Here is a 12460-nt window from a genome sequence, read left to right as displayed (position 1 = left end):
AACGCGTATGCGTGGGTGTATTTTGTGCTAGAGGCACAATTCCATCCCAAAATGGGCGCAACTCTCTGGTTTTTGTATGGGTGGTGAAAATTTTGGATGTCTCACGTACGCTTGGAAGAGGCGTACGCGCGATCAGTCAAAACACTTGGGGTCACGGGTATGCGTGGGTGATGCGTATGCGTGGCTGGATGCTCTGTTTTTCAAAATTTTTCCAAGTTCTTGCACCAAACCAAGCATTCCAAACCTCCAAACAGCTACCCAAACACCATTAAACCCTATTTAACATACTAGACTCACAAATAAACTCAACAAACTAAACAAAACATGAAATTAAACTAATTTACCACTATGTACAAAAGAGAAAAATGAAAAGATTTTACCATGGTGGGTTGTCTCCCACCTAGCACTTTTGTTTATTCACCTTAAGTTGGACTTATGGGGAGCTCTCATCAAGGTGGCTTGTGCTTGAATCCATCCTTGAACATCCACCAATGCTTGAATCTCGAATAGGCTCCATCATTAAAAATTAATAGCTCCAAGCTTTGATGGAGTTCTTCACAAACCATGAGCTCCCAAAGTTGATCCTCACATTGTAATCCGGGATTCCACACTTTGTTTTGCCACCCGTCTTCAAGTTGATCATCATGATTCCATCCGGGTGATTTACAAGTTTAGGCACCAAACGAACCTCCTAGACCCATCCATTTTGGTTCTACACTAACCATTGCTCCTAAACCTTGAGCTTCCAACCATGATGAACCTAGAGTGATTCCTCGAACCACTAACCATCTCCCTTTTGCTCTTAAAGCCACAAAGAGCTCTAAGTTGACCATCCGTCTCAAGCAAACCATATTCAAGTGGGATAATAAAGCTTAGAGATGAGAGGTTTACCCACTTTAATGAAAAGATGGATGGTGATGGCTTGGGGAGAGGTGTCTCCAATGTCCTTGCAAGCTCTACTCCCTTGTATTCTTCCTTGACAACTTCATCTTCCTTGGAAGCTTCTTCAACTTCAACCTCTTCTTCTTAGTAGCTTTCTTCTAATTCAATCTCTTCTTCATTGCTTACCAAGGGTATGGGAGGTTGTGTATCTTCTTCTTTAATCTCTATGTCAAGTCCAGTGGGAGAGAATTCAATTGTAGATAGAAACTCATCAATGATTGAATCCATCTCTTGATCAAGCTCTTCAAAGTCTTCAACCATCATATGCTTTGGAGGTTGTACACCCTCCTCAACATCAATATCAAGTTTCTTGGAAGAGGGCTCCATAATTCTACATTCCCATGGACTTCCAACATCTCCTAAATCTTCAACCACTCCTTCCGGCTCAAATGTCTTAACTTCCCCCTCTTGTTGCAACTCTTGCTTCAACTCCTCTTCTTCACCTTGAAGTTTCAAGTTCACTCCCTCACTATGCTTCTTGGTTGATCCTCCACATTTTTCAATGGGAGTACTTGGGATGCATGAGCTTAGGTGGGAGGCCATGTTGTTAATGGCTTCCGCCATGGTAGCAACCATGAATTCTAGCTTCTTTAACTCCTTTTGCTTTTCTTCTTGCCTTTGGATATAAGAGCTAATATCTCTTCATTGTTCTTGCAAGAAGGTTTGGAGAGATTCATCTATTGGGGGGGTGGTGGAAGAGAGGGTTCATTATTTGGGAGGAAGGGTTCATAATTTGAAGGTGGTTCATCTTGGTAAGGATATGGAGATGGTGTATATGGAGGTAGTTCTTGGGAGTAATTATGTTAGAATTTTTGTGGTTCTATGTATGGTTCATATGGCTCATAAGGTGGTTGGTATGGTGGATAAGGATTAGGGTCATATGGAGATGTTTGGTGGTAGGGGGCTTGTGAGTATGGTGGTTTAAAACTATGTGAAGGAGGTGGTTCATAGGCATATGGTGTTTGTGGTTACCACATCCATTAGATTGGTATGCATTAGGAGTTGGATTATACCTATAAGAAACTGGAGGAGGTTGTTGATGAGCGGATATTTTATACGCTTTTTGGTGATATTTTCATGTAGTTTTTAGTATATTTTAGTTACTTTTTATTATATTTTTATTAGTTTTTATGCAAAAATCACATTTCTGGACTTTACTATGAGTTTGTGTGTTTTTCTATAATTTCAAGTATTTTCTGGTTGAAATTGAGGGACCTGAGCAAAAATCTAATTCAGAGGCTGAGAAAGGACTGCAGATGTTGTTGGATTCTGACCTCCCTGCACTCGAAATGGATTTTCTGGAGCTATAGAAGTCCAATTGATACGCTCTTAATTGCGTTGGAAAGTAGACATCTTGTACTTTCCAGCAATATATAATAGTCCATACTTGGCCTGAGATTTGGTAGCGCAAACTGGCGTTTAAACGCCAGTTTCTTACCCTTTTCTAGCGTTAAACGCCAGAACTGGCATAAAAGTTGGAGTTAAACGCCCAAACTGGCACAAAAGCTGGAGTTCAACGCCAGGAATAGCCTATGCACGTGAAAGCTTCAGTGCTCAGCCCAAACACACACCAAGTGGGCCCTGAAAGTGGATTTCTGCACTATTTATTTTAGCTTACTCATTTTCTGTAAACCTAGGTTACTAGTTGAGTATAAAAACTACATTTAGAGATTTATTTTGGACCTCATGACATTTTTAGATCTGAATTTTGTATCTTCTATGGCATGAGTCTCTAAACTCCATGGTTGGGGGTGAAGAGCTCTGCTATGTCTTGATGGATTAATGCAATTACTACTGTTTTCTATTCAATCACGCTTGTTTCTATTCTAAATATTCACTCGCAGTTCAACATGATGAATGTGATGATCCGTGACACTCATCACCATTATCAACCTATGAACGCGTACCTGACAACCACTTCCGTTCTACCTTATAGATTGAGTGTATATCTCTTTGGTTCCTGGTTCACGAGTTTGATTGCCTCTCCTGACAACAGAGCCTTCAAATTTATGAGATCAGAGTCTTCGTGGTATAAGCTAGAATCAATTGGCAGCATTCTTGAGATCCGGAAAGTCTAATCCTTGTCTGTGGTATTCCGACTCGGATCCGGGAAGGGATGACTGTGACGAGCTTCAAACTCACAAATGTTGGGCGCAGTGACAGTGTGCAAAAGGATCAATGGATCTTATTCCAACACTAGTGAGAACCGACAGATGATTAGCCCAACGAAACCCGTAGCTGGACCATTTTCACTGAGAGGACGGATGGTAACTATTGACAACGGTGATCCACCAACATACAGCTTGCCATGGAAGGAGCCTTGCGTGCGTGAAGAAGAAGACAGTAGGAAAGCAGAGATTCAGAAGACAGAGCATCTCCAAAACCTCAACATGTTCTCTATTACTACATAACAAGTATTATTTAATCCATGTTCTTTTACTCATTCCAATTAAAACTGAGAATTATTATTGATATCCTGACTAAGAGTTACAAGATAACCATAGCTTGCTTCAAGCCGACAATCTCCGTGGGATCGACCCTTACTCACGTAAGGTATTACTTGGACGACCCAGTGCACTTGCTGGTTTATTGTGCGGAATTGCAAAAGTGTGATTATGATTTTGTGCACCAAGTTTTTGGTGCCGTTGCCAGGGATTGTTCGAGTTTGGACAACTGACGGTTTATTTTGTTGCTTAGATTAGGAATTTTTTTTTTTTGGTTTAGAGTCTTCTATTATTGTTTTTCGTTAAAATTTTAAAATCCTTATTTTATTTTTCTAAATTATTTTCGAAAATAATCAAAACCAATAACTTCATAATTTAGTCTTCTGTTTGAGTTTAGTTTCATATTTTAAGTTTGGTGTCAGTTGCATAAGTTTATTTTTCTTTCATTTTTTTTCGAATTATTAGTGCTCAGAGTATAAAAATTTTTAAGTTTGGTGTCCTTTGTGTTTCTGTTTTCTTAAAAATTTTTCAATAGTTGCTCTCAGTGTTCATCTTGATATTCAAAGTTTTCCTGTTTGTTTTCTTTGTTTTGATCTAAAAATTCTAAGTTTGGTGTCATTTTATTATTTTTCTCTTTCCTCATTAAATTCAAAATCCCTTTCAAAAATCATATCCAAAGTTTTTCAAATCTTCTTAATTAAGTAATTATTTTAGTTTTCGAATTTATTTTTCCTTTTTCTCTTAGTTTTCGAAATTTATATTTTAATTTCTAATTATTTTATTTTATCTTATTTCTTTTTTATTTATTCGGTTTGTTTTTAACTAAATAAAATAAAAATAAAAATATATTTTATTTGCAATTCACATTAATTCCCTTTTATCCATCATGGACCTAAGTGGAAATGAACAGTCTAGAAGGATTCTGGGGTCATACGCTAACCCCATTACGGCTGCATATGGGAGTAGCATCTGTATACCTCCCATCAAAGCAAGCAGTTTTGAGCTAAATCCTCAGCTTATTATCATGGTGCAGCAAAATTGCCAGTATTCTGGTCTTCCACAGGAAGAATCTACTGAGTTTCTGGCACAGTTCTTATAAATTGCTGACATAGTATGTGATAAAGAAGTGGATCAGGATGTCTACAGATTATTACTGTTTTCATTTGCTGTAAAAGATCAAGCTAAGAGGTGGTTAAATATCCAACCCACAGCAAGTATAAGAACATGGAAACAGCTATCAGACAAATTCTTGAATCAATATTTCCCTCCAAAAAGGATGACACAGCTAAGGCTGGACATCCAAGGCTTTAAACAAGAGGATAATGAATCTCTTTACAATGCCTGGGAGAGGTACAGGGGGATGCTAAGGAAATACCCCTCTGAAATGTTTTCAGAGTGGGTGTAGTTAGACATCTTTTACTATGGGCTTACAGAAAAAGCTCAAATATCTCTAAATCACTCAGGTGGTGGATCTATACACATGAGAAAGACAAATTGAAGAGGCTCAAGAGCTCATTCATACAGTTGCTAGAAATCAGCATCTGTACTTAAGCAGTGAGTCCTCCTCGAAAAAAGAGGCTAAAGCAGTATCCACTGAATTTAGTCCTCAAGAACAAGTTGCTGAACTCAATCAGCAATTGCTTATTATAACAAAACAGTTTGTAGAATTCAAGGAGATGCTCCAAGACACTAAAAATGCTAACCAGAATATGGAAGCACAATTGGATCAGACAAGACAGCAGCTATCTAAACAGATAACAGAAGAATGCCAAGATGTTCAATTAAGGAGTGGGAAGACAATAAATGTCTCAACTTAAGGCAACAGAAAGTCAAGGAAGGAACAACTGACAGAGGATGAACATACCACTGCCCGAAATCCCTTTGAGGACAGTAAGAGCCCAGAGAGAAATAATTCTGGCATTCAAACGCCAGAAAAGGGTGAAAAACTGGCGTTAAACGCCCAATTCATGTCCAGTTCTGGCGTTCAAACACCAGAAAAGGGTGGGAATCTGGCGTTAAATGCCCAATCCATGTCCAGTTCTGGCGTTCAAACACCAGAAAAGGGTAGGAATCTGGCGTTAAACGCCCATCCATCCCCCTATCCTAGCGTTCAAACGCCAATGAGGGATCAGACACCTACAAGTGCTGATAATAACTCCCTCAAGAAGGCTTCTCAACCTGCCTCTGTAGGAAATAAACCTGTAGCAACTATGGTTGAAGAATATAAAACCAAAATGCCTTATCCTCAGAAACTCCGCCAAGCGAAACAGGATAAATAATTTGCCCGCTTTGCAGACTATCTCAGGACTCTCGAAATAAAGATTCCGTTTGCAGAAGCACTTGAGCAAATACCCTCTTATGCTAAGTTCATGAAAGAGATCTTAAGTCATAAGAAGGATTGGGGAGAAGCTAAAAAAGTTTTTCTTACTGAAGAATGCAGTGCAGTCATTCTAACAAGCTTACCAGAGAAGCATGCACATCAGAGGGTACTTGTACCAAGACAGCTCTATGTGACCTTGGGACAAGTATCAACCTAATCCCTGCAACTACTATCAGAAAGCTTGGCTTGACTGAAGAGGTCAAACCAACCCGGATATGTCTTCAACTTACTGATGGCTCCATTAAATATCCATTAGACATAATTAAGGACATGATTGTCAAGGTTGGGCCATTTTCCTTTCCCACTGAATTTGTAGTGCTGGAAATAGAGGAGCACAAGAGTGAAACTCTCATTCTAGGAAGACCCTTCCTAGCAACTGGACGAACTCTCATTGATGTCCAAAAAGGGGAAGTGACCCTGAGACTCAATGAGGATGGGTTCAAGTTAAATGCTGTCAAAGCTATGCAGCAGCCAGACACATCAAATGACTGCATGAGCATTGATATTATTGACTCCTTGGTGGAAGAGATCAATATGACTGAGAGTCTCGAATCAGAGCTAGAGGACATCTTTAAAGATGTTCAGCCTGATCTGGAGGAACCAGAGAGAATAGAAGAACCTCTAAAAATTCTTCAGGAATAGGATAAGTGATTGGAAGCAGAAGCTGGTTAATTAAAAATTTATTAAAATGGTTACGTTGCGAGTATAGTTCTTAACTCACCGAAAATCTGCCTATCAATTTAGAAATATGTCACAGAGAGTTTAAATTAAAATTACTGGGAGTTTTAAGTCCCAGGTCGTCTCCCAACGAGTTGCAGAAAAGTGTGTTGTTTTATTAATTAGATGTTCCAAGAAGTTGAGCTAAGTAAATTGGAATTTAAATTGAGGAATTTTAAATAATATAAATAAAAGCCTTGACTGGAAATTGATCAGTTAGAATCTCTATCATTGATGGAGTGATTTTTAAGATTGATTTATAATTAACGGTTACTCTGTTTGGTTATCCTTTACTAGGTAAGGGAAAGTCAAACAAGTTGGACTGCCAAATCTATTCACGAGTTACAACCCACTTAGTTCAAAGGGATTGGCATTGGTGACAGGATAGCAATCTAACATTTAACCCAACTATAAATTTCTCCTTCGATCCTTCCAAATCAAGAGTTCTGATGAGCAGATAATTTATACGCTTTTTGACATTGTTTTTAGTATGTTTTTAGTAGGATCTAGTTACTTTTAGGGATGTTTTCATTAGTTTTTATGTTAAATTCACATTTCTGGACTTTACTATGAGTTTGTGTGTTTTTCTGTGATTTCAGGTATTTTCTGGCTGAAATTGAGGGACTTGAGCAAAAATCAGATTCAGAGGTTGAAGAAGGACTGCTGATGCTGTTGGATTCTGACCTCCCTGCACTCAAACTGGATTTTCTGGAGCTACAGAACTCGAAATGGCGCGCTTCCAATTGTGTTGGAAAATAGACATCCAGGGCTTTCCAGAAATATATAATCGTCCATACTTTGGCCAAGAATAGATGACGTAAACTGGCGTTCAACGCCAGCTTTCTGCCCAATTCTGGCGTCCAGCGCCAGAAAAGGATCCAAAACCAGAGTTGAACGCCCAAACTGGCACAAAAGCTGGCGTTCAACTCCAAGAAGGACCTCTACACGTGCAACACTCAAGCTCAGCCCAAACACACACCAAGTGGGCTCCGGAAGTGGATTTATGCATCAATTACTTACTCATGTAAACCCTAGTAGCTAGTTTATTATAAATAGGACCTTTTACTATTGTATTTGGCATCTGGATTGTATTTTGATCCTGTGATCACGTTTTGGGGGCTGGCCATCTCGGCCATGCCTGGACCTATCACTTATGTATTTTTAACGGTAGAGTTTCTACACTCCATAGATTAAGGTGTGGAGCTCTGCTGTTCCTCAAAGATTAATGCAAAGTACTTCTGTTTTCTATTCAACTCATCTTATTTCGCTTCTAAGATATCCATTCGCACCCAAGAATGTGATGAAGGTAATGATTATGTGTGACGCTCATCACCATTCTCCCCTATGAACACGTGCCTGACAAACACTTCCGTTCTACATGAAATAAGCTAGAATGAATATCTCTTAGATCTCTTAATCAGAATCTTCGTGGCATAAGCTAGAATGATGGCGGAATTCAAGAGAATCCGGAAAGTCTAAACCTTGTCTGTGGTATTCCGAGTAGGATTCAATGATTGAATGACTGTGACGAGCTTCAAACTCGCGAGTGCTAGGCGTTAGTGACAGACGCAAAAGGAGGGTGAATCCTATTCCAGCATGATCGAGAACCGACAGATGATTAGCCGTGCTGTGACAGAGCATGTGAGCATATTTTTCACTGAGAGGAGGGGATGTAGCCACTGACAATGGTGATGCCCTTGCATAAAGCCAGCCATGGAAAGGAGTAAGACTAATTGGATGAAGATAGCAGGAAAGCAGAGATTCAGAGGAACAAACGCATCTCTATACGCTTATCTGAAATTCTCACCAATGAATTACATAAGTATCTCTATCCCTATTTTATTAATTAATATTCGAAAACACCATTATCAATTTATATCTGCCTGACTGAGATTTGCAAGGTGACCATAGCTTGCTTCATACCAACAATCTCCGTGGGATTCGACCCTTACTCACGTAAGGTATTACTTGGACGACCCAGTGCACTTGCTGGTTAGTTGTGTCGAAGTTGTGAACCATGGTATTGGCACCATGTTCTTGGCGCCATTGCCAGGGAAAGAAAGAGCCATGAATTTCACATAATCAAAGCGTAATCACGATTGCGCGTACCAAGTTGCTCACGTTGCCAGGGATTGTTTGAGCCTGGACGTCACAATTTCGTGCACCAAGTTTTTGGCGCCGTTGCCGGGGATTGTTCGAGTTTGGACAACTGACGGTTCATCTTGTTGCTCAGATTAGGTAATTTTCTTTTTGTTTTCTTTTCAAAAATTTTTCAAAAATCTTTCAAAAATTTCTCACCTGTTTTCGAAAAAAAAATAAATAAAAATGTTTTCAAAAAAATTTTATTCAAAATTTTTAAAGAATGAATTCTAGTGTTTCATGAAGCATGTTGAAGCCTGGCTGGCTGTAAAGCCATGTCTAATTCCTTTGGGAATGAGTATGTCAGGCGTGTCATGTATGAATTACATGCTGAAGCTTGGCTGGCCATTGGCCATGTCTAGTGTTTTGGACCGGAGCTTTCATTGAAAGCTTGGCTGGCTAGTGAGCCATGTCTAATTCCTGGACTGAAGCTTTAGACTAAGAATGCAAGATTCCTGGAATTCATATTAAAATTTTTGGAATCCTTATTTTTTCTTTTTCAATTAATTTTCGAAAAAAAAAATAAAAAAAATTAGAAAATCATAAAAATCAAAAACATTTTTTGTGTTTCTTGTTTGAGTCATGAGTCATGTCATAAGTTTGGTGTCAATTGCATGTGCATCCTGCATTTTTCGAAAATTCTCATGCATTCATAGTGTTCTTCATGATCTTCAAGTTGTTCTTGGTAAGTCTTCTTGTTTGATCTTGATGATTTTTTGTTTTGTGTCTTTTATTGTTTTTCATATGCATTCTTGAATTCTTAGTGTCTAAGCATTAAAGAATTCTAAGTTTGGTGTCTTGCATGTTTTCTTTGCATTAAAAGTTTTTCAAAATTGTGTCTATGATGTTCATCTTGGTATTCAAAGTGTTCTTGGTGTTCATCTTGACATTCATAGCATTCTTGCATGCATTCATTGTTTTGATCTAAAAATTTCATGCATTGCATCATTTTTCTTGTTTTTCTCTCTCTTCATAAAAAATTTCAAAAATCAAAAAAATATCTTTCCCTTTTTCTCTCATCAAATTCGAAAATTTGGATTGACTTTTTAAAAAATTTTTAAAATCAAAGTTGTTTCTCATGAGTCAAATCAAATTTTCAATTTGAAAATCTTATCTTTTTCAAAATCTTTTTCAAAAATCAAATCTTTTTCAAAATTCTTAGTTATTTTCGAAAATTCCAAAAATATTTTTCAAAAATCTTTTTCTTATTTTTATATCAAATTTTCGAAAATAACATAATCAATTAATGTTTTGATTCAAAAATTTGAAGTTTGTTACTTGCTTGTTAAGAAAGATTCAAACTTTAAGTTCTAGAATCATATCTTGTGATTTCTTGTGAATCAAGTCATTAATTGAGAATTTAAAAATCAAATCTTTTTCAAAAACTAATTTCTGTCATATCTTTTCAAAAATATCTTCTTATCTTTTTCAAAAATTTGATTTCAAAATATCTTCTCTAACTTCCTAACTTCTTATCTTTTCAAAATTGGTTTTCAAAATTTGTTTCAACTAACTAACTAACTTTTTGTTTGTTTCTTAACTTTTTCAAAACTACCTAACTAACTCTCTCTCTCTCATTTTCGAAAATATCTTCCCCCTTTTTCAAAATTTCTTTTTAATTTATTAATTATTTTAATTTTTAATTTTTAAATCTTAATTTTCGAAAATTACTAACATTTTTCAAAAACTATTTTCAAAAATCACTAACTCTTTTTCAAAAATCATTTTCGAAAATTCCTTCTCTCTCATCTTATTCTTTTATTCATCTACTAACATCTCATCTCACATCTCTGCCATCCTCACAGTTGTGTTTCTTCCATTATATTACATTCTGTCTCCCCCTCTTCTTCTACTCACACAGGGATCCCTATACTGTGGTATAAAGGATCTCTATCATTATTATTATTTTTCTGTGCCCTCTTCTTTGTCATATGAGCAGGAGCAAGGATAAGAACATTCTTGTGGAAGCAGATCCAGAACCTGAAAGGACTCTGAAGAGAAAATTAAGAGAAGCTAAAATACAACAATCCGGAGATAACCTTTCAGAAATTTTTGAACAGGAAGAGGAGATGGTAGCCGAAAATAATAATAATGTAAGGAAGATGCTTGGTGACTTTACTGCACCTAATTCCAATTTACATGGAAGAAGCATCTCCATTCCTGCCATTAGAGCAAACAACTTTGAGCTGAAACCTCAATTAGTTTCTCTGATGCAGCAGAACTGCAAGTTTCATGGACTTCCATCTGAAGATCCTTTTCAGTTCTTAACTGAATTCTTGCAGATATGTGATACTGTTAAGACTAATGGAGTAGATCCTGAAGTCTACAGGCTCATGCTTTTCCCTTTTGCTGTAAGAGACAGAGCTAGATTATGGTTGGATTCTCAACCCAAAGACAGCCTGAACTCTTCGGATAAGCTGGTCATGACTTTCTTAGCCAAGTACTTTCCTCCTCAAAAGCTGAGCAAGCTTAGAGCTGATGTTCAAACCTTCAGACAGAAAGAAGGTGAATCCCTCTATGAAGCTTGGGAAAGATACAAACAGTTGACCAAAAAGTGTCCTTCTGACATGCTTTCAGAATGGACCATCCTGGATATATTCTATGATGGTTTATCTGAGCTATCAAAGATGTCACTAGACACTTCTGCAGGTGGATCCATTCACCTAAAGAAAACGCCTGCAGAAGCTCAAGAACTCATTGACATGGTTGCTAATAACCAGTTCATGTACACTTCTGAAAGGAATCCGGTGAGTAATGGGACGCCTATGAATAAGGGAGTTCTTGAAGTTGATACTCTGAATGCCATATTGGCTCAGAATAAAATATTGACTCAGCAAGTCAATATGATCTCTCAGAGTCTGCATGGAATGCAAGCTGCATCCAACAGTACTCAAGAGGCTTCTTATGAAGAAGAAGCTTATGATCCTGAGAACCCTGCAATAGTAGAGGTGAATTACTTAGGTGAACCTTATGGAAACACCTAATGTAAGGAAGATGCTTGGTGACTTTACTGCACCTAATTCCAATTTACATGGAAGAAGCATCTCCATTCCTGCCATTAGAGCAAACAACTTTGAGCTGAAACCTCAATTAGTTTCTCTGATGCAGCAGAACTGCAAGTTTCATGGACTTCCATCTGAAGATCCTTTTCAGTTCTTAACTGAATTCTTGCAGATATGTGATACTGTTAAGACTAATGGAGTAGATCCTGAAGTCTACAGGCTCATGCTTTTCCCTTTTGCTGTAAGAGACAGAGCTAGATTATGGTTGGATTCTCAACCCAAAGACAGCCTGAACTCTTCGGATAAGCTGGTCATGACTTTCTTAGCCAAGTACTTTCCTCCTCAAAAGCTGAGCAAGCTTAGAGCTGATGTTCAAACCTTCAGACAGAAAGAAGGTGAATCCCTCTATGAAGCTTGGGAAAGATACAAACAGTTGACCAAAAAGTGTCCTTCTGACATGCTTTCAGAATGGACCATCCTGGATATATTCTATGATGGTTTATCTGAGCTATCAAAGATGTCACTAGACACTTCTGCAGGTGGATCCATTCACCTAAAGAAAACGCCTGCAGAAGCTCAAGAACTCATTGACATGGTTGCTAATAACCAGTTCATGTACACTTCTGAAAGGAATCCGGTGAGTAATGGGACGCCTATGAATAAGGGAGTTCTTGAAGTTGATACTCTGAATGCCATATTGGCTCAGAATAAAATATTGACTCAGCAAGTCAATATGATCTCTCAGAGTCTGCATGGAATGCAAGCTGCATCCAACAGTACTCAAGAGGCTTCTTATGAAGAAGAAGCTTATGATCCTGAGAACCCTGCAATAGTAG

The 12460-nt window shown here is 37.8% G+C and overlaps 2 non-coding genes across 2 annotated transcripts; both read right to left on the bottom strand.

Moving 5' to 3' along the window:
• Positions 1–11087: 11087 nt before the first annotated feature.
• On the bottom strand, positions 11088–11195 carry LOC148564958 (small nucleolar RNA R71). The gene has a single exon (XR_015884205.1). It is a non-coding gene; the product is annotated as a small nucleolar RNA R71 (small nucleolar RNA).
• A 784-nt stretch (positions 11196–11979) lies between these two features.
• On the bottom strand, positions 11980–12087 carry LOC148564957 (small nucleolar RNA R71). The gene has a single exon (XR_015884203.1). It is a non-coding gene; the product is annotated as a small nucleolar RNA R71 (small nucleolar RNA).
• Positions 12088–12460: the final 373 nt, after the last annotated feature.

Source organism: Arachis ipaensis, chromosome B5, assembly GCF_059453495.1.
Source record: "Arachis ipaensis isolate K30076 ecotype BB chromosome B5, ASM5945349v1, whole genome shotgun sequence".
Classification (NCBI taxonomy): domain Eukaryota; kingdom Viridiplantae; phylum Streptophyta; class Magnoliopsida; order Fabales; family Fabaceae; genus Arachis; species Arachis ipaensis.
This window is presented reverse-complemented; position numbering and strand designations above follow the sequence as displayed.